The sequence below is a fragment of the Pinus tabuliformis genome, chromosome 8, assembly GCF_031772625.1.
Source record: "Pinus tabuliformis cultivar Carrire ecotype Pingquan chromosome 8, CPIR1, whole genome shotgun sequence".
NCBI lineage: Eukaryota > Viridiplantae > Streptophyta > Pinopsida > Pinales > Pinaceae > Pinus > Pinus tabuliformis.
Window position 1 is genome coordinate 882,051,105 of NC_142294.1, and position 27,863 is coordinate 882,078,967.

General features: G+C 38.8%; 1 pseudogene; it reads right to left on the reverse strand.

The window, feature by feature from the left end:
- Positions 1-264: 264 nt before the first annotated feature.
- On the reverse strand, positions 265-27,863 carry LOC149238372 (26S proteasome non-ATPase regulatory subunit 1 homolog A-like; annotated as a pseudogene).

The following is a 27,863-nucleotide window of genomic DNA, read 5'->3' on the forward strand; positions in this document are numbered from 1 at the left end:
GGATCAGGTCATATCAGCTAATGAGCTTGTGTCACACTTTGTTTTGTTTTGTCTTGAAGTCCAAAGTCTTAGGTCTAGGGTTTCAGTCAAATGTCATTGCAAGATCATGAGTCAGAGGTCCATGAGTCCCCAGCAAGCCAGAAGGAGGTATGTAAATATGTTTCATTGATATTTTCATCAGGTACAGCTCATTTATACCTTGGATTTAAAAACCCTGTTTTTAAAGCCAAGGTCATGTCAATTTTGCAAAAAAATAAGGAAATTTCAAAAATTCTTCAAAATGTCGGCAATAGCCCTGGTCTTCTCGCCGGAGTCCATCAGATGGTCTACCTGCAAAAAGAACGGAGTTAAAGCACTCAAAGAGCCAAATTCAGGACAAAGAAAACTCAAATCAGTGTTAAAAGTGAATGCCAAAACAAAACATTAGAAAGTGGGTTTGGTAAGTAAATTTTTTCAAATTGGGCCTATAAAGAGTCAAATTCCCTCTAAAACACCCTCATTGTGCATCTAAGAGCTTGCAAGGCAAAGAGATGGGGCGAAGATGCGAACGAAGGTGAAGTGCAGAGAAATTGGTCGTTTTTCAGGTGCGCGACCTGTCAGGGACTGTGCGCGACCTGTTGGGCGGTGCGCGACCTGTCAGGGACTGTGCGCGACCTGTTGGGCGGTGCGCGACCTGTCAGGCGCCTCTCCGCAGTGTAAAAACATAACGGGCACGACCTGTCAGCCCGTGCATGACCTGTCAAAGCCTGTGAGCGACCCGTCAACCTCTCACTCACAAAACCGCTTCAAAATTTGCTCAATCGCCCTCATGCTTGCCAAATCAATCGAGCATACAACTCAGCATTTTTGCAGGCAAGGGCAGCAGTCTACTTTGTCTCTTTTCTCCACTTTGCTCAAAAGCACCATGTCAACCGCTGAAACCTATGAGCAAGGTGATGACCGGTCTTCTTCCACAGAGGTTGAGGTACAACGGAGGCCTCGTAGGGGTGGCAAAGGTGGTCATCATAAAAGAGAGGAGCCGACCTCTTTGGCAGAGTTGCAGGCCTGTCCTATGGCAGTGAATTATTTCCGTTATATGTCATTTTTTCAGTTCTGTGAGAGGCTTGCCCAGATTCAGCACCACAGGGAGTTGGCCCGCTTATTTGTTTTGCACCTTCAGGATGGGCAGGTCACTCTTGCAGGGGTGAATTTTGTGCTATCTCCGGAGGTGATTTCAGAGGCTACTGGGATACCAAATGTGGGTGAGGTGTGGCCCAAGCGCAAAATGCTGGATTATGTTTATTTTGAGCCATATGTCAGGCCAACATTCATGAGCCACTTGTCGGGGGTCTTTCCTTTCAGATTCCTCCGGGGGGAGTATGCTCCGATCATGCGGCTTATCATGCATTACTTCACATGTGAGGGGAGATTTTCACAGGTCTTCTCTTATCACATTCGCCTTTTGATGCACTTTACCCGAGTGAGGATGATGAACATCCCGGTTTTCTTCTTCCAGGACATTCAGAGGATGGTGTCCGTGTTTCAGAGGCGGTCCCCAGCTCAGCAGTATAGGAGTTTGTGCCATCATAGTCTCATCCAGCTCATTGTTTCCCATCAGTTGAGTCAGCAGGGCATTCCATGGGCAGACTTCATTTCTCATGAGTTCTTTACAGTGCCACCACAGCCAGAGCCAGAGCCAGAGGCCATTTATGAGGCGGGAGGTTCGTCACACCAGCCTGAGATCACTGTTCCGAGACATGTTGCTTCCTCACCTCAGCTCACTTATCAGAAAGGCCCGAGGGCCTTGTTTGCAGCAGCTCGGCGAGTACTATCTCCACAGCAGGTGGAAGGGGTCTCGCCATCATCATCTACAGGTCAGCGAGTGTTATCTCCACACCAGGTGGAAGGGGCCTCGCATTCTCCATCAGCAGTACGGGAGGGCAAACAGCCCATGATAGAGGAGGAGAGAGCCGGTGACACACAGGTTGACATCATTGATCTTGATGCTCGCTCCCCCACTTCAGATTTGCATGAGATCATCCGACAGAGAGAGGCGGAAAACCGCTTGTTACAGCAGAAGCTCGACATGGCCCAATGGACAATAAACTATCTTGAGTAGCACAACAAGCAACTTGAGGATGAGAAAGAGTTGGATGAGCTGTGGAGGATTCGAAGTGACTGAGTCATCAACCGTAGGAGGCCCGGTGACTTGCTGCCCAAGGAGAGGGAATCCATGCTTATCCGTGTGAATTCACACTTGGAGAGGCTGTTGGAGAAGGCCAACCAGGACAAGAGACTGCTACGAAACATGAAGAATCATTACTGGGCGAGGATGCATGTTTGCAAAGCAAAGATGAAGATATTCCAGAGGAGGTTGTCCGAGGCCCGCAAGAGGAAGAAGAAGACCAACCCGCTCCGTATCTTGGCTGAGGCCTGTCTCACTCACCATGATACTCATTACCATCCTCCTAGCAGCAAACCCAAGAAATTTTGAGAGTTTTGAAGCATTTTTGGCATTTTTGGGAATTTTACAGGTTTTGGCCATTTGACGGGTCTCACCCCGCACGCGACCCTACATGGGGGAAACTCAGAACGGGGAAAACTTTGCATTTTTGGAATTTTCATGCAAAAATACACTTGCCTATGGATGGGTTTCAGATTTTATGGAGATTTGGGCTTCCAAAAGCTCAAAATACATGCAAATTTTGACTTTCTGCCCCTATTTTGAGTTGCAGAAATCTGTCTTGGGAGAAATGACTTTTGAGGGGTCAAATCAACTCTAAATTCAAACATTCCGGTGGGGTTGGAAAGTAGACTCGCAGGCCTTTCCAACGCGCTATCTTGGACCTGATTTGGACACCGGGAAGGCCCTCAAACAGAGCTGTGAATGTGCGCGACCTGTCAGTGAAATTTGCCTGTTTTGACCAGTTCGGCCAGCAAAACACTGTTTTCACCTTGGTTGACTTTTGAGGCATGTAAATGATGGATTTTTGTGTAATTCTCATGGCACTTAGATAATTTTACTCTCCTTGATCACTTCTAGAAGATTCTTGAATGTAAATGGTGAAAATTTAATGCATGGATAGGTTTCCTAAGTTTTAGAGGCAAGTTGTTTTGACTGCCTATTATCTAGTGCTCAGTTTAGAATTAGTTGAAATAGCTCCTAGGAAGCTGAGCTCGACCCCTAGAGGTGGGGAAAGGAGTTAGATCATCTATATTATGCCTTCTCTTGCTCATTTTCATGGTTGGACTCTTGAGGGAGAAGCTCCTATTGTATATTTTACTTGTATCTTTGCAATTTGAGGAAAAGGAAGACCAGGGTTTTGCAGACATCATTGGGATTCTTGTGGACTCTTGTGTTGATGGTGTGTTCTCTTATTGTAATTGTAAGTGTGTTTATGTGTTCCATCTCTTTCTTTACTGCAGCTTATTAAACAAATGAAGTGAGCTTGTGAATACAGCACCTCATTTGCATTTTACCCCAGTACATGTATCAAGTTCAGATTTGATTGTTGATAGTGGACAACGATCAGACACTTGAAAGGCTGAAATCATTCACTGGCGACTCCTTTCACTGAAAACTCCAGCAACCAATGCTTCATGGTGACTTCACTGCAGAGAGATCAGTAGCTTTGAGATTTCTCAAGATGGATCGGATTGCAAGAAGATATGCTCCCTTGAGCCGAGATCACATTCCAGGTTTTCCGAATAAAATTCCGAAGGTAGGTTGGTCAAGGAATTTGCCTACATTTAATGATGATGGTAAGAAGGATGCTGCTTTACATCTAGTTAGATTTCATATGCATATTCGCAAGTTGAAGGTGGATTTTCCTGAAGATTGCTTGATGAAGATATTCTTGGCCACTCTGGAAGGTAAAGCCCAATCATGGTATGAAAGTTTGCCGCCTGCTTGTATTTATTGTTTAAAGGATTTTCATGCTATGTTCATTGAAAGATATAAGGACTCTTATCCATCATTGAATTTAGTTCAAGACTGTTGCAAGCATGCCTATAGTTTTATTGAAAGCCTTGAGAAGTTTTATGAAGATGATAATTTTATGGATGAAGAGATCATGGAAGCCCTGTATGAAAAGCCGTTTCAGCAACACATAGAAATCTTAGAGGATACTTGACAAGATCAGCAGGTTGAAGATGGCCATATGGCTGTAATTGATGAAAGAGAAGAGCTTGTTTCAGATCTGCCCACAGAAGAAGACAACATGCAGATTGAAGAAGACAGGACAGCTACTTCAGATCAAAATTCAGATCATGGTGACCAAGAATACCTTGTGTTGAATCCTTAAAAGGAGAGTTTTGTTGTTGAGATCATGGACAAAGTTCTTGATCCAAATGTCCTTATGCCATCAGAATAGAGCCTGCATGAGGAGGTAATTCAGCCAGCTCATGAACAACAAGATGAGATCTTTGTTCAAGTAAGTGAAAACTCTTCTTTCAATCATAATTTGGATAGTTTGATTGCCATGTCATATGAAGATGATCAACAATGTTTCCAAGTTTCAAAAGATCAGGATTGTCATTCAGATTTTTCATGTTTTGAAATGTTATTTCAAGAAGACAAGACTTGTTTGAGCAAAGGGAAACAGAAAGTCTTTTCTCCTTTGTCTGAAGAGGAGATGGATCAGCTTTTGAAAGGTCATTCTACAACCCAAGCTAAAGCAAATCAGCAGTGTGCACATGGTCACGAAAGTGTTGGTGAAACTTCTTCCTCTTTTGAAAATGATGACAGTGTTGTAATTAGTTTTATAGATCAGCAAACAGATAATATTTTCTTTCATGAAGATGATGAGGCTATCATGTTTGATGATCTTGAGGATTGTTTTCTGTTTAAGAATGACCTAGACCATGAAATTGAGGAATATAAGCTTGAGAGAGACAATATGTCAAAATTTCTCACAGTCAAGGAATTTACAGCCAACACTCATATGGTAGAAGCTTATACTTCTCTGTGCCTTCCTATCAATCAGCAACCCACTGTTCTTTCAGATCAGAATGAAGCGAGTACTTATATTTTTGCAGCTGGATCTCCAAACAAGGTAGTGCTTCAGGATTATCAAGATCCCTTTGGCATTCTTCTGCAAGCATTAGAAAAGATAAATGTTGCCTGGTTCATTATCATAAGCTTTGGTTTCAGTGGTTATTTTGAGTTGCCTACAGGTTCATCGTTTCGCCTGCTCGAGATAAGCGAGAGCAGAAATTTGGTATGTAGCCATCTGCTGGATTGGTTACATTGGAAAGCTCATTATACATGATTGTACATATTTCATTAGTATGCAGGTGGTTGTCATCATGATTTCAAATCTTGATGGACTGCTGCCCTTTAATAAGCTTTGTAAGTTCTTGTTTTAGTTAAGTCAGTCATGAGTCATTTGTGTTTGGTCTGTTGAGTGAGTTTTTCAAGTTCTTTCAGTTTGCCATCGAGTCGGTTTGAGTCAAGTTCCAGTTAAGTTTCAGTTAGTTCTCAGTCAAGTTTCATTCAATAAATGAGTCAGTCTTGTATTGTTTGTCAAATAATGACTCCATTGCCCAATGATTGTAAGGCACTGGTCTGCTCTCCCAGAGGTCTAAGGTTCTTGGCACCTCCAAGGAGCTACCATCCCCATTGGAGCCAATGTTAGTGTCGGACATGATGCCCTCCATCAGTGATAAAAAAACTCTTTGCATATGCATAAGTAGGTGTCTCATCAATGTCAGTTTTGCATCCCATTAGGCATGCCATAAAACTGATGGAGGAGCTGGTCCTTGTTCCCTTCTTGGCTTTGCTGGATCAGGTCATATCAGCTAATGAGCTTCTGTCACACTTTGTTTTGTTTTGTCTTGAAGTCCAAAGTCTTAGGTCTAGGGTTTCAGTCAAATGTCATTGCAAGATCATGAGTTAGAGGTCCATGAGTCCCCAGCAAGCCAGAAGGAGGTATGTAAATATGTTTCATTGATATTTTCATCAGGTACAACTCATTTATACCTTGGATTTAAAAACTCTATTTTTAAAGCCAAGGTCATGTCAATTTTGCAAAAAAATAAGGAAATTTCAAAAATTCTTCAAAATGTCGGCAATAGCCCTGGTCTTCTCGCCAGAGTCCATCATATGGTCTACCTGCAAAAAGAACAGAGTTAAAGCACTCAAAGAGCCAAATTCAGGACAAAGAAAACTCAAATCAGTGTTAAAAGTGAATGCCAAAACAAAACATTAGAAAGTGGGTTTGGTAAGTAAATTTTTTCAAATTGGGCCTATAAAGAGTCAAATTCCCTCTAAAACACCCTCATTGTGCATCTAAGAGCTTGCAAGGCAAAGAGATGGGGCGAAGAGGCGAACGAAGGCGAAGTGCAGAGAAATTGGTCGTTTTTCAGGTGCGTGACCTGTCAGGGACTGTGCGCGACTTGTTGGGCGGTGCGCGACCTGTCAGGTGCCTCTCCGCAGTGTAAAAACATAACGGGTGCGACCTGTCAGCCCGTGAGCGACCTGTCAAAGCCTGTGCGCGACCCGTCAACCTGTCACTCACAAAACTGCTTCAAAATTTGCTCAATCGCCCTCGTGCTTTCCAAATCAATCGAGCATACAACTCAGCATTTTTGCAGGCAAGGGCAGCAGTCTACTTTGTCTATTTTCTCCACTTTGCCCAAAAGCACCATGTCAACCACTGAAACCTATGAGCAAGGTGATGACCGGTCTTCTTCCACAGAGGTTGAGGTACAGCGGAGGCCTCGTAGGGGTGGCAAAGGTGGTCATCATAAAAGAGAGGAGCCCACCTCTTTGGCAGAGTTGCAGGCCTGTCCTATGGCAGTGAATTGTTTCCGTTATATGTCATGTTTTCAGTTCTGTGAGAGGCTTGCCCAGATTCAGCACCATAGGGAGTTGGCCCGCTTATTTGTTTTGCACCTTCAGGATGGGCAGGTCACTCTTGCAGGGGTGAATTTTGTGCTATCTCCGGAGGTGATTTCAGAGGCTACCGGGATACCAAATGTGGGTGAGGTGTGGCCCAAGCGCAAAATGCTGGATTATGTTTATTTTGAGCCATATGTCAGGCCAGCATTCGTGAGCCACTTGTCGGGCGTCTTTCCTTTCAGATTCCTCCGGGGGGAGTATGCTCCGATCATGTGGCTTATCATGCATTACTTCACATGTGAGGGGAGATTTTCACAGGTCTTCTCTTATCATATTCGCCTGTTGATGCACTTTACCCGAGTGAGGATGATGAACATCCCGGATTTCTTCTTCCAGGACATTCAGAGGATGGTGTCCGTGTTTCAGAGGCGGTCCCCAGCTCAGCAGTATAGGAGTTTGTGCCATCATGGTCTCATCCAGCTCATTGTTTCCCATCAGTTGAGTCAGCAGGGCATTCCATGGGCAGACTTCATTTCTCATGAGTTCTTTACAATGCAACCACAGCCAGAGCCAGAGCCAGAGGCCATTTATGAGGAGGGAGGTCCGTCACACCAGCCTGAGATCACTGTTCCGAGACATGTTGCTTCCTCACCTCAGCTCACTTATCAGAAAGGCCCGAGGGCCTTGTTTGAAGCAGCTCGGCGAGTACTATCTCCACAGCAGGTGGAAGGGGTCTCGCCATCATCATCTACAGGTCAGCGAGTGTTATCTCCACACTAGGTGGAAGGGGCCTCGCGTTCTCCATCAGCAGTACGGGAGGGCAAACAGCCCATGACAGAGGAGGAGAGAGCCGGTGACACACAGGTTGACATCATTGATCTTGATGCTCGCTCCCCCACTTCAGATTTGCATGAGATCATCCGACATAGAGAGGCGAAAAACCGCTTGTTACAGGAGAAGCTCGACATGGCCCAATGAACAATAAACTATCTTGAGCAGCGCAACAAGCAACTTGAGGATGAGAAAGAGTTGGATGAGCTGTGGCGGATTCGAAGTGACCGAGTCATCAACCGTAGGAGGCCCGGTGACTTGTTGCCCAAGGAGAGGGAATCCATGCTTATCCGTGTGAATGCACACTTGGAGAGGCTGTTGGAGAAGGCCAACCAGGACAAGAGACTGCTATGGAACATGAAGAATCATTACTGGGCGAGGATGCATGTTTGCAAAGCAAAGATGAAGATATTCCAGAGGAGGTTGTCCGAGGCCCGCAAGAGGAAGAAGAAGACCAACCCGCTCCGTATCTTGGCTGAGGCCTCTCTCACTCACCATGATACTCATTAGCATCCTCCTAGCAGCAAACCCAAGAAATTTTGAGAGTTTTGAAGCATTTTTGGCATTTTTGGGAATTTTACAGGTTTTGGCCATTTGACGGGTCTCACCCCGCGCGCTTCTCTTTTTTCTTCCTTGATCATCCATCTCAGCTAAAGGCATCAGCACAAACTCCTACCCTTCCCCAAAGACCCACCTGCAAAACCTGAGCTCAATCCCCGCACCCTGAATTGCACTTCCTCAAATTGCCACCAAAAACCCCCAAATCAACCTTTTAATCAGTTTACTAGCCTAATATCAGTGTTACCTTTGATTGGTCATCTCATCCCATTGAAAATTTGCCGAGATAGACCGGAGAGAGCCTTCTCATACCCCGTAGGGCTAGCTACGAGGTGAAATGGTTTGATGTAGCTTTGAGATTTGCCTTCTCAGCCTGAGGTGAAATTTCAAACGCTAACATGTTTTATGTATAATTTTTTCAACTATCTTTCCCATGTAATTTCATTTTCTTTTTTTGGCCCACTGGCTAGAGGGTAAAAAACATTTTTAGAAATTAGCACCAGGTAGAAAAGGCCTACGTCCTTGTTTATCTGGGTGGCATTAGAAGTAGAGAGAAGCCCAAGTGGTTGAGTTTCTGGTCAGACAAAGCTTGTAGGGTTGAACATCGTGTCGCTTTGGGAAGAACATAAAATCAATGATTTCTTGGCTCGAAATTTTCTAGACTCGTATTGCTTGGGTGGCTCCTTGTTAGTTTGGTGGCCTCTTCTATGTTACTATAGGTTTCTCCTCATTTTCAGGGTTCTTATAGTGTTTTCTAAGCCCACAAGAGAGCATAACGACTATGTTGATTTTCACTATTGATTTTCGTGATGCCTTGGATTTTCAAAAGGGGTTATGGAGCTATAACACACTTGTAATGGATGTGATAGGGTTTACCTCATGTGTGTAATGGATTTTTTTGTTTCTATACTCCGTTAAGGCATTCAGTAGCTAAAAGTTATTTACATTTCACTTTAAGTTCTACCCATTTCATTTATGTGCTTTTGAAAGTCCCTTATGTGCATTTCTAGAAGCAATGGAGGGAAATACATGTGAATATTACTTGCTCAAGGTGGTGTTGATTGGGATTTTGTAGTGGGAAAGTCAAATCTATTATTCATATATGGCAGGAATGATTCTCACATGAATTCCAAGACCAAAATAGGTATGGAGTTTGAGACTCATAGTACGGAGTTTGATGGTAAGTATATCAAGTAAAAACTATGGGATACCATAGGCTAGAAGAGGTTTCAAGTTGTCACTTTTGCTTACTACAATGGACTTATTAGTTCCCTCATTATTTTTAGTAGGAGGTACACATTTGAAAGTGTGGGCCATTGGCTTCATGATATCACAATCCATTCTGACATGAAAGTTGTTACAATGTTGGTTGGCAACAAATGTTATTTGGATTCTCTAAGAGAAGTACCAATTGAAGAAATCCAAGTCCTTGTTGAAGCAATGAAGTTGCTTTTCATAGAAACTCCAGGTCTCTATTTCAAATTCTAAAGCCTCTATCTTATTGTTATAGAATTCAAGTAGATGCTCTTGTTTCTATTTGCCCACTGTAGAATGAGACTTGAACATGGTCAAGGTCCATGTCAACCTTTAGTCACATGAAACGAAATATTAATATTTTAACAATTGGATATGTTTACCATGGGAAACCAACTTTTATAGTTGCCCATGAAAGAAGAGTTTGGAGAGAAGCGCAAAGGAAAAAATATGTTACGCAAGTGGATGGACACTTTCTCCATGAGATTGCACAGTAATAAGGAGCGTGATGTGTTAGCCATTACTGCGTAGGGGAAGAGAGTGCAACAAGGCTAACCATGAGTGTGCCCCCTACAATTAATGATTCATAATTTCAATCCAATTAATACACCCATGCTAACATCCTCACCTACAGATCAACTATATTTCACCAGCTACACTGCTTCTATCAGCAAGCTAAGAACCTAGTGTAAGCAAGGCCAACTAAAAGAGGTGCTCCATATCTAACCGATCATGGATTATTTGCATAATTATTTTTAATGATATGTTAAGTGTGCCAGTATGGTGGACAATTATAGAGTCTAGAGGGAAATCATGGAGAAAAATGTGGTTTCACAAACTACCATGATTGCAACTTATTGAATAAATGGAATTCATCTAATTGTAGTGTATTCAATGAAGTGGGTTCATGTGTGATGTCTCTGGGAAGTGCACTTTTATACATGTATGAAAAGTGTAGGAGTTCTCCTGTTTGGAATTGAGGAAACAAATTATGTTAGGGAATCCATAACTAAGAACATAAATAACCCATAAATTTTGTTTCGGCAACCTATTTAGGTTTTTTTTAATTTTATTATCATGTTTTCCTCTATGACAAAAGTTAGCTCATTTCACACAAGAAAAACTAAGAGAAATTAATCAAGCATGGGACATAGTATATGGGTAGTATTCATTAAGACCCTCATAGGTTCTACTAGCTAGTATTGCACAAACTAGTTGGCACACCACGTTTCAGATGTCCTAGACTGGCAAAAGCTGCACACTAAGAAACAAGGTTTTGCAGTTGAACATTGAGGAACAAAAATACTGACAAGTGACAAAAAACAAAATAATTCAAATAGGTATGATAGAAAAGGGTAGTGGAAGAAGGGAGAGCACCAAAGAACTGAATGTAGGCTGTGATAGTTAATGGAATAATGGTAGGCAGCATTCTAGAGAGTGGGGTCTTGCGAGTAGAATGTTGGGACATCCATAAGAGGAGGAATAAGTGTAGAAAGAGGTACCACAACATAGAGTAGATATTAGGGAGAATCCTGCAATTCTGTATTTAGAGGTGGATTGAGATCACTAGTATAAAATGGCTAGTTAGTTACTAAAAAAATGGCTAAAATTTGCATATAAACAACCATTTTTCAGTCGATGACCAATAGTAGCTAATTTAAAATATCTTATAATGTGACCAACTTTTAGTCATTAATTGGTTGTCTCAATTTTATCATCTAGTAGTATATTATATCATATATTTAGTCATTAATTTAGTCATTGATTTAGTCATTAATTGCCATAATTAATGAACAAATATACAACTAAATATATTACTATATGATCACCTAAAAAAACCAATTAATGATGAAAGAAATATGACTAAATTTCATTCGTGTTATAAACACTATAAATTAACTACTAATATTTGTATATATGAAAACTTTTGTCATTATTTGTAATAACAAAATATCATTTTCAATAGTCATCTATTTATTTTTGTTATTTTCATATTCATTATATAAATGACTAATATAGTAGTTTATATTAATTTCATTTACTTTCACTAAAAATCATTATAAATAGATAATTTAGTCGTATATTCATTTTATTTTTGTTCATCATTAATCAATATAAACTACTAATTTAATAGTTTTAGATTGATTTTATGTGTTAATTATTTATGAATATAAATTAATTAGTATGATTTTGCAACTAAATTTAAAAAAAAAAATGTCATACAATGTGCATGTTCATCTAACAAGAAAAGGCAAAGTTGCATATGTTAATTACAATACTAAATAACATAAGGTGCAACTGTAAATAATTTTGAACCACACAGATTATATTATATGAAATGTCAAGTATTACAATAGGAGTTTCCAACTTAATATTGGTTGGACTACAATTTACACATGAAATATTATTGTTTCATAACTCCAAAACATTGCCAAGGCATTGCATGTGAATTCAAAAACTCTAAAGATTTTACCATGAATTTGTATGTGTGTGTCTCATGTAGGATATTGGCTTTAAGGGTATCACTAGACCGGTTCTCTTCTCTATATCATTCTTAATTTGTCGCTCTAGTGTTATTGTTCTCCTCTTTCTTCAATTTTTGCTTCTTACCAATAACATTGATTTCCTCTTCTAGAAGTGAAGGAAGGAACAATGCAGAGTATAAGGCATGAAAGACGATGAACACTAGAATATAAAATAAATTAAACTATGAAATATTTATACAACATATACCTCAACATCAGCAATTTCTACCATTTTTCTCTAGAAAAGCAACAAACTCGAACATTTTTTCTTGAGTGGTGCAATAATGGCCACCATGTGGCTAGATGACCTATATAAACAAAGCAAAGAAAATGTCACCATAGAAAAGAACACCTTAAAAACTTAGAATTTAGCCTTCAGGAAAATATTAGCCACATTCGTGCTAACTAAGTTATATGCTAAAAATTTCAGGTTGCAGATAACTTATGAAAATAAATGGAAAGAAAAAGACAACATATAATAAATAATGTAAGACAATTGGCTAGAAAATTACATCATAAAGGAAACAAGAGCCACATGGTGGAAATGTCATTGCTCTTGTTTTGTTTTCACATTGTCACCAGGTGGGTTTTGTTTATTGTGCAATAATTGCATAAGCTTATGTGTGAACTTTTAGGTGTTTTTCATATGGCACAATGTTGGGACAATTTTCAATAAATGAATTTATTAGAAGAAAAATAACCTTTTAAAATATGTACAAGAGTGGTATGTGCATATCAAGTAATGATATTGTTCCCTGTAAGTTATCTATCTCTAGTATCATAGGATTCATTATTTGATCTAAATATAATATGAGTTAAATTCAAAACATGCTTATCATTTGGTCGAAAGTAAGTTCCAAGTGTTATGTAGTCTATGTTCGAATGGTTGTCTTCAACATTTTAAAAATATAAATTTAATAATCAAGGGATCCAAGAAGAAAAGGGTATTTTGACTTTATTGTTGGTACATACATATAGCCTTTATTACTTCTAGCTCCACTTCAATCGAGGCTCTCTCCCAAAAAAATAGAGATAACCATTCTCGAAAATGAAAAACATCGTGTTGATTTCCCCACATCATAAACATCAAAAACATTCTTGAACATGCCAAAACGTTTTCTTTAGTATGTCTCTATAGGCTTGCAGAAAATTGCGCTTGCATACATTGGTACCGACCTAGTTCCTCCTCAATTTGTAAGAGCTACAAAGGTGACAATAAAGACTGTAAATAAAAGGCAAAACAAATAATTGATTCCGAAAAAATCAAAAGACCAAATTATAAAAGAACATGATTATATTTGGCAAGTTACTCAGACCTGCAAGGGGCACTTGTCCTGATTTGGCCCTAATGATGTAGGCATACAACCCTTATAGATCAGAAGTGAAGTTATACCTTAATTGCTTCATGATAACCATAAACCTACAATCCTCAAGTATATAACAAAACAAGGATTGAATACTTGACTCTACACACACTAAGGTGTAACATTTGCTACATCTTGAACTCACTAATCTCTCTATACTCTTTAAAGTAGCCAAATACTGAAAAATGAACATTACCATGGCCAAGCCCACTGCCAGATCTGCAATAAAGTTGTCTTATGTTTCACCATCTGCAATAATGAGAGAGACATTAAAAAATACACATCAATATCATAGATCTCTCTCTCTTTCTAAATTTCTCACTCCATCATTATTATTCTGCTCTTTTTTCAATTCATGCTTCATACAATCAATATCGAGGTACTCTTCTAAACATGAAACAAGATACAATGCAGATTATAAGACATGAAAGATGATGAACACTGGATTATAAACTAAATTAGACTATAAAGGATTTATATAACATATACCTCAACATCACCAATGTCAATGCCAATTTCCCCCAAAAAAACAAGAAACTCAAACATGTTTTCTTCATTTGGATGATAGTTGCCACTATGTGGCCAAATGAATTGTATAAACAAAGTAAATAAAATTTCAGCATAAAAATGAACAACTTAGGAAATTAGTATTCAACCTTCAAGAAAAACGTATCCATAATCATGTCAACTAAGTTACATGCTAAAAAGCTCAACATGTAGATAACCTGTGAAAACACAAATGAAAAAAAAGAAAACATATAATAAATAATGTATGATAGCTTGTTGGCAATTTGCATCATTGAATAAAAAATTCCTCCTATGGTTACCCATAAATGTGGGTGGGTAACATGCCCCAAGATGCCATGATCCTTAGCATCTAAAGGAAATAAACCTCCTACTAACATAATCATTGATTGGTTACATCTTTGCCTTGCCTCTCCTTTGTGAGTCCAAAAAATAAAAATTCAAACCTCCTCAAAGAAATGTCTAAAAACATGGGGTGCAATCTTCTCTTTTCCAAAAATTCAATCCACAATAAGTTGACTAGGTCACCTCTTAAAGAAGGTGCTCATGCCTTTAAATGTAGGCTAGAAATGTCAACCAATTAGTTGAAAAGAAAACACAGGAAATGGAAAGCCTCTATCAAATTAATTTTGGATCTGAAAGTATGAAAAGGTGGAGGGTTGATCTGCTTCACAAGGTCTAGGAATAATATTGTTGTTGAGTGTCTTTCTTATGTTAATCTCACCCTACTATCACAGAGCATGTTTCATTTTTTGGACAGATTTTGATCTCATTATTGTTTCTTCTTGTTCATTCATCAATTTTCCTCATTGATGGAATAAATGACATTACAATGTATTCGTGTTGTTGCTACAGGTGTACTTTCAAACTTGTGTTGGAAAAAATAGGTTGAAAACCTAATATAAGGCACTAGTTGCTCAATTATAGTCATGGTCTTGAAAGAAATCTAAAAATTTTGTGTTCCAACTACACTTTAGGGATTGATTAATGCCATGAATCATCAATGTGGTGTATTGTTGCACTGAGGAGGCATCAAATGTGCCCAAACAAGCATATAAATGCTTTCTATTTGGAAGATGAAGAGGGGTCATCCCTAACATGGGTCTAGGAATAAGTCCACCCTAGAAATTCTTGGAAGAAATTGGCCCTTGATCAAATTCCTCCAAAATAACACATTTAAGAGTGTAAAAACCCCCATTCTAGGTTGAATATAAGTGATGAACATGGTTTGTATAAACTCCCATACAACCCTCAATGGATTGAGCCATTCTACTCATACGTACTCTAACATTGAAGTAGGATGGCTCTCCTTCACCTACAAAAGGCTTAATGATTTCAGAAACAAATGCATGCTCAGAATATAAGGATATGGAAACAACTCTTTCCATCTGTGTCATACTTCTTCAACTTCTGAATTTTCATGCAAGGCCATCTTGTAATCATTTGGTACTATTTTGAATTATTTGTTTGCCACTCAAAAGGCTCCATTTGGGATATAATAGACCTTTCCCAATTCAAACTCATTCTAAAACTTCTCTGCAACTTCCTTAAACATAGTTCCCTAAATATGCTCAATTATTAGTCTGGAATTCTTGAAAAACAACAGCCATAGGGACTGCATAAATCACCCTTTCCATACACCCCTTAACAAGTCTGATAATGTTGTAAATAATATGGAGTATGTTGATTAATAATTAAGCAAAATTGCAAAGAAAAATGTTGTCTTGATGTTGTCAATACAGATCTAAAAATATTCAATCAAGAAATGCACAAGGTACACACCAATAATGAGGATGTTCTAATCCAAATCTGTTTATAAGAGAGAAGAAGAAATATGTCGATGATGTAATGCTATAGTTGAACTTTCCTTGTTTTCCTAAGCATGACAACGACCTGCTAGTATTTATAGAGTGTCCCAGTGGTGGTCAGGCTAGAGAATATGGATGGAGGGACCATAGGAAATCTTACAACCTTTATATCATTCGTCTCTACTACCAATACACTCCAATATCTTCTTGAATACAAATTCCTTTTGCATCTCCAGAATGTCATCAATTTGCATCTAGAATTTTCATATCATCTTACTCACAAAAACACTAAAATGTTTCTTTCACCTGTTGTCTTAACTTCTTGAAGCTTCTCAGTCTTAATTGTCAATCTTAGTGTTGTAGATGATGGTATTCCTATGGGTTTATGGGCTGCAATGTTCATTCATGATGTCTAAAGGTGTCTTCTTTAACTACTAGTATAAATGATACCACCAAAATGATCCTAAGAAATACATCTTTTACAGAGTTGCTACTACATATTTTGTACCTTATCATTTGTTTTATCATAACTATGAGTACCCCACATTAAATATAGGAGTGCCACATGAATTTCATTGCTTTCACAAGTGTGAAAATATAAATGTAGATGTGGGATTATGAATATAGGGGAGAGACAAACATATAAGGTCACACCTTACCACTAAATTCCTAGAAAAAATTATGAGCCTGAATTACAAAATGAAGATTGGCATCAGTTAACATTAACACCAATCATCATTATGAAAACCTAATATATCAAGGAACTGAGAATCAAAACAACTAAAGACAAACTTAGGTGCTTGTCTTTAGGTGGAAGCAGAAGAAGGAAAAATACCAAAACATTTCCAGCCAGAGTATGTTTAGATTCTAGAATATTAAACTGGCAGCTGAGAATTCCAATTTATTTTGCATATACAAATCTGTGAAAGAAAAATAAGAAGGCATGAATGGAAATGAACAACTTGCAAAAATAAAAATATTATATAATAGAATATGTTTGCAAGACTAGAGGTTGGACAATTTTGATTAAGAAATATTAAATAGAGCGACAATAATTTCAAAAACAACTCCAAAAAAAACCACTTTGAAAAGTGAAATCAATTGTTCATTTTCAATACAATATTTAAAATAAATCAAATAAATTCACAATATGCAGAAACAATGTTCCAAAGACTGACCACATTGTGGTGCCTTAAGAAGTCAAGAATGGAATTAAATAGGATCAAGAGACAATACACAAATACACAATCCACCAACAATATTATATCGGCTTAAATGGACGAGAAGGGATGGTTATTGCCAATAAGTAATTTATTGAAAGTTATACCACACAAAACATGTTGGAGCGTTGGTCATCTTGCATCGGAGCCCACCTTGAATCAAGGCCTTCTTATGGAGGTTCCTTAGACCACCTATAACAAAGAATTGGTTACATAATGTAGGTGTTAAATAGGGCATTGTCTATTGAGGCATCAATTTTTCCTGGAGAGCCAAAAATCTTCGAAATCCGATTAATTTTTTTCAAAAAATATGACAATAGTGCTTGAACCTTGTTTTTAATTATGGAAATGGATTCAACAACATCAAAAACCCTAGGGAACCCAAAACCTTGAAGCTTGACTACCATAATCTAGATTTCCGAAAATTCCACTGGATTTTATCAAAATCATCCCGGAATTTCCATTATTTTCTGAGCATTAGACTATGATGTTAAATATTAATGGAGAACATAATTTTATCTCCATTGTAGCCCTAACTTGGTAATCATTAAAGTTGTTCAAGTGAGTTTCATAATAATTCTTTTTCAATAATATTAATAATTACATTTATACACTCTTTTTAGAGGTGTATATTTTGGAATGGGTATTTCATAATTTTAATTTAATTATCAATAATTAACAGGTGGATGGTAAGTATTTTATATTTACAAAATATTTTTAGTAATAGTTATAAATAGAGGATTGAGATCCATGGTATTATAACAAATCCTTTTACAAGTTAAGAATCTCCATGTTAAAGGGGTATGCCTTTGATAATGCCTTGAGCACTCTTTCTCTAAAGAAGTTGATCTAGCACTTTTGTTAACATCACAAAAAGGGAAAAAAAGAGGAAGAAACCTTGCCAAATTGCCCTGAACAAGCTAATTTCCTCTAACCTAACCTAGTTAGTGGACAAGGAAATAACATCAATGAAAAAGGTTTTTGTCACTTTAAATTGAGAAAGGGAAAAACCCCAAGGCCTTCAACATAGAAAGAACAAATGGCCATCACATGATATCATGTGCCTTTTCAAAGTTAGTATTAATGAACATAGCTTCTAACCTAGTGTATTGGCCTTTTTAATTCCATGTTAAATTACAATGACATTGAGTATAATATAACACCCATTAGTGAAACTTGTTTGACCATGTCTAATGATCTTTGGAAAATATGTCTCAAACTTTGTGCCAATGCTTCAGCTATGATTTTAAATGTGACATCGAATAACATTATCAAGTGCCCATTGGTGATTAACTCAAAATCTTCAAGTGTTGGAATGAACATGATCAAACCTTTGTTGAAGGAACTCCTAAATGATTGTCACTAAAGTGCTTCGTTATACCCCTGTCATGGGTAAGGTTTGAAAAAATCTCATGTAGCCTTCTAAAATTCACACGAGTAGTCATTAATCCCTCGAGACTTATCATTGGCCATTTTTCCAATGCAGTGATTAACTCATTTAAAATTAAACCATGATCACATAGCCTTTGTTGTTCATTAGAAAACCATCAAGGAACTACACCAATAGACATTTGCATGGCCACTTTTCTTTTGTATATCAACTTGTGTTTGAAAAGTAATCTTATAATGATTTCAAACACTTTTTTGATATCTACTTCATTAACCCTCCCTTCAATGTTGTTAATAACTTTGATCTGTTTCATTGCTTCCTTTGATACAAGGAATCTAAAGAAAGCTTTGGTTGGCCCATCTCCCATCTTTAGCTAGTGTAAGAAAGCTTGAATTTCAGCCTCTTAACCTATATACTTTTTCAATTTTAAGAAAGTATCTCAACTTTGTTTCCCTAACTTGAGTCTATTAAAAGAGTTTCCTTGCAATTGTGTAAACCCTTGTTACAACTGCTTCATTATAGCCTTATGCTTTTTTATTTTAAAAGTTAATATCAAACCTCACATAGCCTTGCACTCAAACAATGACTCTTGTCTTAACATCTATCCTTAGTGTATACAACTTTCGTTTTCTCTAGGTCAAGGCATCAAATTCCAAATACACTTAGTAATGTCAAGAAGGTTTCTTCTTGTGAGATATATTCAACATAAGTCCTAAATTTTGAATCTTTTCCTTCATTAGAATCCAAGAAATGGGGAAAAAAATATGTTGGTGATTTGAAAGGGTGAGCTCATGTAAACCTTGCATCGGCTTTATATGCCCATGGTTGAAGAAGGAAAAAACTTTTCTTTGATAGCGTGGCTCTATCTAGCCTTTTCAAACTCTTTTAGACAAAGTGAACCATGTTGTAGGCGAGTCTTTATAACATTACAATCATACATGTTGAGTATAACCTTAAGGACATTATATGCCATATGTTCCCTTGGTGGCATGCAATTAGATAGTATATCATTTTTATGGTCTCTGTTTTTCCACTAGTGTCTAAACATTATGGGGATCCCGAAGACAGTGCCATTCGACCTCTTGAAACTGTTGAATTTAAGGTGTTGTCTTGAGACTGTCAGTACAGTTTCACACTTCTCTCAAACAACCACAAAATTCATATCTACAATGCTGCTTGTGATCCAGGTGGATGTTGGTGGCCACCCACCTATCCCATTTGGACCCCCACAACTGTCTCTTTCAGTCTTTTTAGTTTCCTAAATTGTAGCACAGTTTACTATTTTTAGCAGTTTTTCAGGTCCTGAACTTCCGGAGCCGTTTTGAGGCCCTAAATGACGTTTTTTTGGGATTCTGGGAGTACTCGGATAGATCTTTCTAACGAGCTATCGAACGCGTCAAACGGAGATCGTATGCCAAAGTTACGACCCCGGGAAATTGATGTACCAATTTACCCAAACGGGGCCCACAATTTGGCGTTTCATCTTCTAGGGTTAGGTTTCGGGATGTGAAGGGTTTTCCATTGTTTCTCAACAATAAATAGGCCTTCGAGCCTCATTGTAACACAGTTCAGAATAGTTCAGAGGCATGTAGCCGCACATCTCTTCTCAGAGATAAGCTACCATCGCCCTAGCTGGTTTCTTTCCATTTCTGTTTGTAAGCATATTTTCAGTATTTTACAGTAATGAAATGAAGTATTATTTCTGCTGCATCTCTGTATTTATGGTTATCGCATCTCTGTATTTATGGTTATCTCTGTAATCTATTGCGTTCCTGTCTAAATCCGGATCAGTGGTATCAGAGCGGTCTGCTTTTTCTCTGTTTTTCTTTGCATGTCCCCAACGAGGTCGGGATATAAGGAGTTAGGGCTTGAACTGGTCGAACCTTTGCAAGACCAGCCTCGCAAATCCCGACGACCTCCCATGGCGGATGAGAAGAAAGACGAGGGGGCAGGAGATCCTATCAAAATCTTGCTCTAAGAAGCCCTCGAGCGGCAAAGGAACGTGATGATGGATATCTTTGCGCAGATTCTTCAGCGGCTACCCAGAGGCGACGCATCGGCTTCCAACAACTACTCTGGAAACGCCACACTGTTTAAGGTACAAGTTAATTTTGAAATCCCCATCTTCGAGGGTCAGATAGACGCAGATGCCGTAGATAAATGGTTAAATCTGCTAGATGGGTATTTTTCTGTTCATGAATTTTCAAATCGGGAAAAGATTGTTTTCGCCCTTCTCAAAGCAGCGCCCCACGTCAAGGACTGGTGGGAAACCTACTGCGAGCAGAAGGATGAAAGTACAAGCTCACTATTTTCAGCTGCACCCACTTGGAATGACTTCCGGGATGCCATCAAGGAGCAGTACTACCCTGTCGGAAGCTATGAGGACAAATACATCAAATGGACCACACTGCGGCAGGGACGAGACCAAGATGTGCCGGAGTTCACAAACATCTTTCATACCCTTCGCACACAGTTGGGTATCAAAGATTTTGAGCTGCATCTGGTACTCAAATACCGTGGCTTCCTGCACAAATACATCCAGGAAGAGATGGTCTTCTCGAACATCCCCTCACTCGGCACAGCATACCGATACGCTGTCAAAATTGAGCAAAAGTTCAAACAGAAGAAGCGAGACTTTGGATCTGCAAATCCGAAGCCCAAAGGACAAAGCCAAGGAGGAGTGACCCAAGACAACCCGTCGAAGCCGCAAGAAAAGAACAACACCATGAAGCCGAAGAAGGACACAGGGAAGTAGTGTGAGTTCCACAAGGGTCCCACTCATAACACAAGTGAGTGCCGAACCAAGCAGTCGCTGGTGGCCGAATTGAAGGCTTCCGAATCAGGTGCATGTTCCGACCCTGAGCCAGAACCTGACAAGGGGAATGGTAAAGGGAAGCAGATCGTTGATGCGGATCCCAGTGCCACTGTTGCCACCGCCAAAATCCACAAAGATGAGCCCGAAAATCCAGAGGAAGGGGAGCGTCTTTTCCACTCACAGATGTGGGTGAAGGGTTCGCCGCTACAATTCATTGTCGACAGTGGCAGCCAAAAGAACCTGGTTTCAGTAGAGGTCGTGAAGCGGTTGGGCCTACCGACTACACCGCATCCGCAGCCGTACAGTATCGGGTGGCTTCACGAAGGACGAGATCTGAAAGTTCGCCAGCAGTGCCGCCTTCCCTACAGCATCAAACCCTTCACAGACGAGGTATTGTGTGATGTTACACCTCTGGATGTTTGTGATGTACTATTAGGCCAGCCATACTTGTGGAGGCGACATGCTGTGTATGAGTCAAGGCCTCGTGCTGTCATTATTTCTTTGAACAATTCATTATACAGGATACCAGAGGTAGCCCCACCTACTGCCACATCCTTGATCACTACCAAGAAAGGCAACAAGCTCATATCACAGACTAGGAAATTCATATGTCTGGTTCACTCCCAAAGTAAGGGGAAGATCGTTGCTACATCCATGACCCCTGCAAAGGGTTCCTCCATGCAGTAGCAACAGCAAAGGGATACGGTCATGACAAAACACAGGAACAACTTCTCCTCACCCACATGGGTACCACACAAGTTTCAGGTGGGCAACAAAGTCTGGTTGCATCGACAGAACCCATCAGAAGCTCAAACCACTCCGACATGGTCCTTACAGCAGTACCAAGGCTATGGGGAACAATGCTTTGGAGCACATCATTCCTCCATTCCTTCACCTGCACCAAATGTTCAATGTGGACCATCGTCGACCATGCTTCCCACCATCACTGGACATATCAGAGATTGCAGGACAAGTTTAGCAAATGGAGGAACTCAACGCAATGGGGACCATTGCTTCCTAAGGGGGGAGGAATGATCCAGGTGGATGTTGGTGGCCACCCACCTATCCCATTTGGACCCCCACAACTGTCTCTTTCAGTCTTTTTAGTTTCCTAAATTGTAGCACAGTTTACTATTTTTAGCAGTTTTTCGGGTCCTGAACTTCCGGAGCCGTTTTGAGGCCCTAAACGACGTTTTTTTGGGATTCTGGGGCAACATGGGTCCATGGACCCATGTTGCCTCCCAAAGTGGGAGTACTCGGATAGATCTTTCTAATGAGCTATCGAACGCATCAAACAGAGATCGTATGCCAAAGTTACGACCCCGGGAAATTGATGTACCAATTTACCCAAACGGGGCCCACAATTTGGCATTTCATCTTCGAGGGTTAGGTTTCGGGATGTGAAGGGTTTTCCATTGTTTCTCAACAATAAATAGGCCTTCGAGCCTCATTGTAACACAGTTCAGAACAGTTCAGAGGCATGTAGCCACACATCTCTTCTCAGAGATAAGCTACCATCGCCCTAACTAGTTTCTTTCCATTTCTGTTTGTAAGCATATTTCAGTATTTTACAGTAATGAAATGAAGTATTATTTCTGCTGCATCTCTGTATTTATGGTTATCGCATCTCTGTATTTATGGTTATCTCTGTAATATATTGCGTTCCTGTCTAAATCCGGATCAGCTTGCATCTCTTGAAAGCTGGTATTCGATACGTTGTATGTGTTGCTTGTGAGTTGTCCAAGTAATCGACCTCTAAATCATGATTCCAGAACTTCATTTAAAAAAAATACATTCATTGAGACAACATTGCACTTGTTTTGCAACAATTTAGATTGGTGAGGTCAATTTTGAAGCCATATATAAGTCACCAGTTGATGATGAGGCATGATACTCTTTTGACAGAATCAGGGATCAAAATTATCATTATCATTGGATAGTAACAACCGTAACTTTCCATAGAAATTAGGGTAGATTGTGGATAAAGGTGTAACAGGGTTCTTCATAAGATGAATACCCCTGTTCTACATAAGATGAATCACATTTTTGACCTTTATCAATCAATAATAATCTCCAAATTTGGATCCACCCCAAGAAGGACATTACTATTTACAAAAAACACAAGAAAAATAGTGAACAGAGAAACAAATAAACACAAATCACCATTCTCCACAAAAGGCACCTCAATAATAACACTAATTACCTGCATTGGTTCACCATCCTTATCACTAGAGTTTGGGCCCTTTCCAAAGCACACAACACCATTAGCAGATACAAATGTATTACCATCATCACCAGATATTGTTTCAACTATACTTGTATTATCTATTTCTTTTTTTCCTCTCGTTTTAGCCCTTGCTGATGTTGAAAAAACAATGGTTGGAAACTTTGCAGTTGAGGTGGTTGTTGGAGGTGCCATTGGGTGAGGATACTCGAACAATGAAGGTTTTGCATCAAATATAAATTCAAACTTTGGGGTCTTCAAGTCATAGTTAAGCCCAATAAAAGAAGTTGGTGCAAAAGACAGGCTCAAAAAGTAGATGAGTCGATACCAATACCAAAACTATGTGAAGACTGCCATTCCAATAACAACAATCATTCTATCATACTTATACCTAGAAAGTACTTTAATAGTTACATTCCTACCACCTGCATCTAAAATACCAGAAGCCAAAATTGCACCCATCTTACTCATGGTATCCTCATGCTTATCGAGAATTATTTTCTCCAGTTGACACCTGAAACAATATCAAGAAATCATTTCAGCTTGGTGAAAATTGAAATAAATGTATATACCAACATTTTGAAAACAATTTGGTAAGCGATGGAAATATTTTCTTTTAAAATTTGAACTTCCATGAAGTACTCCTAAGCCATTGTAAAGTCCAGGGGACAACATACCTGAAGTTACCTACACATGATTCACACGATTCATTTGTCTGAACAAGAACCATAACCATTGCTATTAAAGCTCCTTGAACAAAATCAACTACATATGATGTCAGAGGCTCTAGTAGTGAAATGGATTCACTCAATCCTATACCAACACAAGAAACACCCACTGCTATAGTTGCTCCATACCTAACATGTGGATTGTAAGACTCAGAAAGTAAAGATACAACCTGTGGTGTTTGTGAAAATACAAGGAAAATTGTCAAATCAACACAGGAAAATAGAAACAGTAGTAATGTTGCCGACATATTTATGCAAAACATTCCACTTATGATTCTGGCTAAAAAAGGATAATTCAATATAGATGGGTAGAATCAGGAACATGGAAAAAAATTTAACCTCCTTAGGTTTTTAGTATAAAACAAACCCAAGGGCCAACACTGCAGTTTTTCTCACATCATCACTAACATCTGAGACAACAAAGTGGAGAAGGCGTCAAATAGCCTTGTTATTGGTTGTTCCATAGTATGCTAGGATGAGTGCATACATTCCACCATATCGCAAAATAGGATCTTGATCCCATGTTATTTGTTCAATAAGTGTATCTGCCTCCTCTTCTCTTCCATAAACAGTAAGGGCTATTCCAAGTGCCAAACCCCTGCATGTCATTTCTAAATTGGAATCATATCTTTGAGCTAGATTGAGGAAAAATAAAAATAAAAAAAATAACAACTTCAAAGAAAAAATTATTTGAAGGTAGAGTTTTTTGATACGTAAAAAATAATTAATACTCTGTAATTTTCTCATGTTGTGTCATGTGCATATGCAAGAATTTCACTAGCTTTTTCACTTGCAGTCCAAACCATAAGGAGACCCATGCTAATACCTACAGCTTCCCCAACAATTGCACTATCTAAATAGATAATATTCTTGATATCCTCATAAATTTCTTCATCGACAGTTCCTAAAGCTGCCAATCCCAAACCCAAGCATGCACCATGTTGAATTACCTGTAGAAATTACAACACACATCTGTAATGGCTCCCTTCAGAGAAAAACATGCTGGAAAAATAGGGTGAATCAACTTTTTTATTATAAAATAGTGCATATTTTCAAAGGAATGAGATACTTCAAGATTTGCATTGTGTAAGATTTCACGAAGAAACTACTTGATCCCTTCTCCATGATTTTCATGTATAAGTCCCAAGGCATATAGGGCTCCACCCTCAAAAAAGGGACTTCCACCTCCACTAGCACCATTCTAAGGAAGATAAGGAGCCATCAAAGAACATCCTTGTTGAATATGACCCCTATGAATGACTCCCAAGCCAGCCGTAGCACTAAATTTTTCCTAGTTTGTGGCTCTGCTTAGCCATTCTTGGTAACACAACAGATCAAAACCATAAAATACCATAATATAAAACCAAACTTATTGTAAATATAAAAAGCATAGTTGAATCACCAAATTTTCCCTGAGGAAAGTGTCTGCAGTTGTTCCAGCATGCATCAATGCATTGGCATAAATGGTCGCATTGTGGCATACACTATTGTGCATTTCAACATATTGTTTTATGGTTTATAGTATGAGGAGATTTGACCTACACAGAATAAATATTGATTTGGGTTAGAAAAATCTCTTGCATTTAGAAGTAGTAACATTGACATATCTAAACTTTCAATTTTAAATTTAAATTTAAAAAAATAAAATAATAAAAAATCCAAGTAGTAGTAAAAATAGAAACCTATCCATCATTATCCCATCCCTTGGAAAAATAAAATTACAAAACTAATTGGAGTATTGCCAATATCGAAGGTATTTAAACAACAATAAATTATATTATATGATTTACAAAAGAAAATTGATTCACCAAGGCCAACAAGGATAAAATATTTTGAGGGGATCTTTAAGTAAATGGGCTTGTTATTAAATAGTTGGTCACTTTAATCTAGAAGATGAAGTTCCCAACATGACACGAGTACTTAAAGAGCATATCATCTCTCTTGTGTTGGCCTACAAGCGCTTGTAAGGGCTAAGGCCCACATTGAATTCTTGGCCTCTCTTATCTCTCATATAAATAGAGGAAGGAGAGTTTTTCCATTAAAATATGTTCATTCACACTAGTGCACATTGCACACAAGGAGCATCCTATAGGTATAGGGTTAAGTTTTATCCCTTGGAGATTGGATATTAGGGTTTTGTGATCAAACCCTAGGGTGGAATTGTGAAGAAGAGAAGGAAGAGAGGACCTCTTGATTCGGAGGATGTGTTAGAGTGATGCTTGCATATTGGATCTTCTTGGTTGCTAGGGTTTTATCGATTCACCCTAGCTAGGGTTTGGAGCATAAGGAGGATTTGTACCAGACTTGAGAGAAATCCATGATGTGTACATGTACTTCATCTTGAGCATGTTAATTAAGTTTGCAGTTGTCCAAAAACTTGTGCAATTTCCAAATTTGATTCAGTTACATATGTTCTTTATGCATTGTTATTTACAGCCATATATGTCTTGTTGATTTGACACAAGTAAAAGCATAACTGTGAAGTTATTTGACATCTGAGTGAAGAATATAAGCTTCTTATTTTACTTTTTCCATGCTGCCATTATTACTATTGTGAAAGGGTATTTTCAGATTTGGCTATTGGCAAATGAGTTTCCCTAAAATGGATTGAAACTTAACCCTTTGATTTGGTATCTTTTCTCCTTGAATTGCCAAGAAGTTTGGGTTGTTCTGAAGTGAAACATTGTACTCTTTCCACTGTTGTTTCATATAGGGTTGTGATCCGAGAAACCTTCTAGGATGAAGATGAAATTTTTTATTTACATTGAATTTTGAATTCCAAGAGATTTCCAATTTCCAAAGGTGAGGTCCAAGTAATCTGGATGTAAAATCTGTAGATGTCCTCTCTAATGGCCCAATTCAATTCATGTCTAGTCCACAAGGGATGGCTTGGCACATCTAGAGAGTACCTGAAGTGGGAAAGGTGCTCTAGGGAGAAGGCCATCCACTAGAGAAGTCAAGAGGCCTCCTCAAACCAATTTTGGGGATTTATAATTGATTGTGGATGCCATTAAAGGAAGCCATTCTATCCAAAAACCTTCTGGGTTGTTGATTTCCTTTTGTAATATCCTCCTGTAGCTCCTCCATGAGCCTTAGCAAATATGCTACTTCGTTCAAATTCAGGCACATAACATCGCAATATTTCATCTGACCCCATTTTCTACAAATGCCTTGCAATGATAAAAAAAATTGTCACGCACACTACCATTTCCTTCTTCTGTAGACTTGTATAACCTTCAGGAGGTGATCTTGCAGTTAGGAAGTGGCTTATATCTTCAAAGTGATTATATGTGATGTGTACTGAAAATAGCTACATGTTAGGCAACCCTTCCTCCAAATTAGTAGGTTCCTCTTATGTTTCAATGCGCGACAGATGATCAAGTCCTGCATTCAGTCGTCCCGACTTCACAAGAACTTCAAAGTTGTACTCTTGGAACAATAGTAGCCACCTAAATATTTTCCCCCCAACACAGACTTGTTGACCAGGTACTTCAACGTGGAATGATCCGTATACATCTTAAAGTGTCCACCCAACAAATAGTGCCTTAACTTCTAGAGCGCGTACACATAGCTAATTCTTCGCACTATTTCGTACAATAATTTTTCTCTCCTTTAGATAGCTTCCTACTTGCAAACGCTATAGGGTGATCCAATTCTCCGTCACCAGCCTATGTCAGCGCGACTCCCAATGTAATACATGATGTGTCCATGTGCACTTGAAATTTCTTCTTCCAGTGGGGGAAGACTAGGATCCACGTAGTGACCATTTTCTCTTTCAGCACGTCCAAGCTCCTCTGACAT